Here is a 5,178-nt window from a genome sequence, read left to right on the forward strand (position 1 = left end):
TGACATATTCAACACAGTAAAAAACAGGGGTTTTGTATGAAACTCAAAGCGATATAAACTGAATATTATTGACAAATGTCTAACCTCTCTGAAACCACCGAAATCAGCTGTCACTAAGAAACATTCATAGCCAGACCAATCTTTTGAAAACGGACTGAACTAATTTGTACTCCCAATATTTCTTCGAGTTGCCTGACGAACCATGAGACGCAGTCACTATCGCGACGACTTTGAAATTCGGGTAATAAAACATCGTACGAGCAACGTATGTAATATGCTATACTAAATACCATGTAATCCTGATACGTGTGCGATTTGCGATCCTCCCCATTCCTTGCCGTCTTCTCCAGTATACACTCCAGGTCGCCGTATATCACAAAGGGAACTTACTCCTTCCTGCTGTGGTTGCTAAAACTCAACCATTTATTGTCTTCGCTGGACAGAATGATGGCGCAGTCGTTAATTTTTTGACAATCTACCGCGTAACTTTCCAGCTTCTCGTTGGAATGGAAGTAGTGCAGATACCTACAAACATTGCAATTTTTATTTACTATCGTCTTATTGCCTACTTCTGATACATTGAATTCATGAAATGTACTTACCGATTGCAAATGTATTTTCTGACTTTATACTTGCTTAACTGCGAGCTCACGAGCCGGAATAAGTCCTTAATCCAGGCAAAGTGTCCCGCATTGTGGTGTCGAGGGTCCGAAATGTGTAGCAAGTTGACGAGCTATTCCCTCTTTCTGTCGCTGAGACGTATCGGAACAATGACTTCGTTCTTTTCTCCCATGATGCCGTACACATTGATGGTTACATCGGTTAATTGTTCAAATCTTGTTATTTGATTAATCTTCTTTTGATGGGAATTAATCTCAATGTCTTGAAGATTGAGTACGTTCGTGTAATGGGGATACGATAATGCGCGATCTGCGTGTCTTTCGGCTGGATACAGAGCTGCGACTATTACCCACGCGAAACACGCATTGTCCATAGATTTCACGTTAATAACAGCTCGCTTCAGCTGTATCTCACGCGGTTACTCAAAGTGACATCCCGCATGCAATAGATTATATTTGTTCACATTGATTATAAGATTGAGTATTCGCGATAGCGCCACTCGCTATCGCATTTCTGAAATTCCTCCAAGGATGACAAAGTGGGCTCGACGATGCATCGCTTGTACCACTCTTCTAAATTGGATGTGGAGAAAAGTTCACAGTTTTTCGTAGTGGTTTTTCGTAGCTCTTTATTGCACGTTTTTCACCCGTTCTACGAACTCACCGTTAAACGCAGTGTTCACTTTCACGTTTATATGTCTCTCCATTGCGTCTCGTACACGCTCGAGCACCATAGTCTTTGCATCCTCGAGAAATTGGCGATGTTCGATGTGGTTCGAGTTGATAACAACTCCGGTTAATAACGCGATTATCGAAGGCGGTATCGACCTCGCGCCAAACGAGTCCTGCGTCTCTCGTGCTGTATCCGACATCCGCGTGAACGAAACATGTGCGCAATGTGTTTTTTAAACCCTCGAGTTATGCGATTCGAGCAACCAATGATTGTCTAGTATCAATCGATAATCGCGTTCGTTTAGCCCGATTATGTCCTTCCAATGTCGCGATGCATTCGTCACATTTTTACACCCACGCGTCGTTCGCATCTCGCGAACTCAGTCGAGCCGACTGCTCCCGCAATTCTCGCTCGATTTGCGCAAAATCTTCCATTTCTTTTACGAACGTTAAATTTACAAATGTTATTGTGCATATTGGCATAGTACGATTCTAAATTTATATATCATCAGCATATCACCATCTCTCTCTAACAAAAATGTGTCTTTGGGAAGGATTACAAATGTGCAAAAATATACATACCTCTATGACCGTCGTATTCTTGTTTCACATTTTCTGCAAATCTTACTGTCGCATATGTTCTTTTGTAAAAATATACTGTTTCACATTTTCTGCGCATCTTATTGTCGATCAGAAATCTATGTGTTAGCACAAAAAATGCTGCATTGTGATGCTTAAGAGAAAGATCTTACATGAATACTTTTGGTATAAATATCGGAAATTGACTTTTTCGATCATGCAGTATGGCGCAAACTACTCAATCGATATATGAGTATTCAATTGGTTATCTATGGCGCCGTATCAGAAATTCGTTGAATAATTTGGTCAATGTATTTGTACAGTAGAAGTAGATACAGATGAAAATTAGGCGAGTCTCATTTATATTATTATTATTATTATTATTATTACTATTGTTGTTGTTATTATTATTATGTAATAATAATTTTTATTATTACATCCCGCTTTAAGAATTTAGGTTGGTGGGGGGAGTTTTAAAACGTATTTAAAGCGGTTCTTGGTCGCTCGTTGCATCAGTCGTTTTGTAACAAAGGCATTTAGTAGACAAATATTATTTTGAGCAGAATGCACGATGCTGAAGGAAAACGTATAAACTATTATGTACCCGTGCAAGATGATGCTCCGCCATACGAGAAAAAAGGTAAATCTCAATAATTACCTTTTTACGAAATTGTACTTTTATGGATCATTTATTTTTAACTATGTATTGCAACCGCGTTAAATTATTTATGTTTTACAGTGTATCGCAACCGCGTTGTACAGCCCATATTTTGGGGCGAAGATACGCCATGACGTCAACATCTTTTAAGTACTTGGAGATTGGGATCAGCGTAAGACTGGTATCCACTGTGCAACTAATCTTCGGTGACAATCGTGGCAACCAACTGGTCTTACATTCGGCAACTTGGGGAAAATTGATGACAAAACATGAAGACATTTTACAACTTTTGCAAACTACAAAGGCGTCATCCTCTCCGCTATGGATTCGCGATTTGGCGGTGGAATGTTGCATGTACTTGCAACCAGCTACAGTGGAACATTTGTTTACTCTCGAGCATTGGATTGATCATACGTACTCATGGTTACATGAAAATATACATTGTTAATACAAAATGTAGAAATTTTGTAAAAATTCTTTGAGAGAAGAATATTACCAAAACGGAAAATGCGATATCGGCAATACGCAATAGCAGGGACTTTGACGGCGGTTCACTCATCGATTGCGAGCTATTGGCGTACGCAATGATTGATATTATATATGAAGTATTCAACAAATAATCTGTACATGTAATTTTCAAAAGATATAAATTATAAATTGTAATCACAAGACCTGCTGTTTAGTTATATTATCCTTTCCCTTTCTCTATTTCTTGATACACCACAAATTGTCTTAAAATGTTATCTGGTCTTTTGCGGAACACGAGCGAGTGGTACATAACATGCAAACGCTTGAACAATCTTGTCACGAAACGCAGTGTACGTGCTCATTAGTAATAAGAATATCGTGTGTCACATTCTTCTTCTTGCGCATCGTACTATCGAATGCATACATTTGCAAAATCTTAGATTCGTCCCGCAGCGTCCATGATATTTAATACGTTTGAAAATTTTTAGAGTTTGAAGCTGCGACTAAAAAAATATAACCCGCGAAATACGCGAGCAGATAGTGCAGACGGCGCGGAAAATCCGCCGCGGGCTGCCGTATATATATTGGTATATAATATTGATAATAAATTACCGATCGTTAATAATATCGGTATTATGTAAATATGCCAGTAAAAATTATATAAATATATGTATATGATATATAAGTATATAATAAAAATTATGTAATTAAAATGTTGGTATATATAATATTGGCAATAAATTACCGACCTTAAATAATATCGATATTGTGTAATTATACATTGGTAAAAATTATGCAATTAAATGTTGGTATATAATATCGGTAATAAATTAACAACCGTAGGTAATATCGATATGCCCTCTCCCAATTACCGACCGCTGGTAATGTCGGTATGCCCTTCCGTGATGTGACCCCTTCGTGACGTCATACCCCCGCGTCCGCGTTACTCTCACCGTACTCCCTTCTGGATGTGGGTTAAAGCCGGTCTAGTATACCTACTGTCATTAATACTAGAATTCGTTTTATTACGTCTTATAGCGTTTTTTCGGGGAAAAAATTTCTTAAAATTTAATATTTGTGTTTAATTCTGGTTTGTTTCATTAAAATATTATATTCTTAAACGAAATATCATTTTTTAAAATGATGAAAATAAAAAAACTTTTATTTCGTCCAAAACAAATTATCGAGGAAGGATTCGCAAAAGTTTTAATGTGTTTGAAAATCTTCGGTTTCTAGCAGTTATAAGACATAAGAAAATTAGGAATTAGTTTTTCTTATGAAATAATAAGAATAAATAAGATGTTGAAATGTCAAGGAAAAATAAAAAATCGCAAACATTTTTACACTATATCAAGGTTTGTGCAATGTTTCTCAATGTTGCTGCAACATTGACATTGTTGAAATTCAACAATCTTTCAATATTGATTCAACATTACTGTGCCGTATAGGTAATGTCTAGTGTAGGTTCTTTTTTGAATACTCCAAAGACGTTCAAAATAGGTAAAAACGGACATCCTATGAACGTCCACCGATCGTGTGTTGGGATTTATTCATTTACTATCAATATTTAACAGTGATTTTATTATCAGTATTCATCAGAAATTAAGTACTGGCCAAAAAAATACTGAATTACTGCTAATACCTAATCACTAATAATTTTTCAGTATTTCTTAGTATGATATTTCTATAAAGGATGTGCATAGGATATGTATCGAAGTTCCAAAATATATATATTCATGTAATATACATGCGACATTATGTGCGATATATACATATTAAAACCATTAATGTTTTTATATGGTATATATCGTCATGACCCAGCAAACACAGATATAGGCTGGAGTTCCGAATAGGTGAACCCTCCGATTTTTTTGAGACTATACTATTTTTTGTATTTTTGTGCGCTGATTACGAATATAATAATGAAAATTTGCGACTAGGTCATTTTGAAGGTCAAAACTCCAAAAAATTGATAAAATATCAGTTTTTTGACATTATTTCGATAAATTTTCATGTATTAAAAAAATATTTCAAATAAAAGTTGTAGTTCTTGTAAAAATATATCATTTATGTTCTATACATTTTTTGCGTAAAATTAAAAGTTTTCGAGAAAATCGACGTTAAAGACTAAAATTTGTGATAAGTAGGTAAATGACGGTATATGTTAAGTTGGGAGTGGCG

Source organism: Odontomachus brunneus, unplaced genomic scaffold (assembly GCF_010583005.1).
Source record: "Odontomachus brunneus isolate Ranch 3 - 2012 unplaced genomic scaffold, Obru_v1 Obru_scaffold_057, whole genome shotgun sequence".
Lineage (NCBI taxonomy): Eukaryota > Metazoa > Arthropoda > Insecta > Hymenoptera > Formicidae > Odontomachus > Odontomachus brunneus.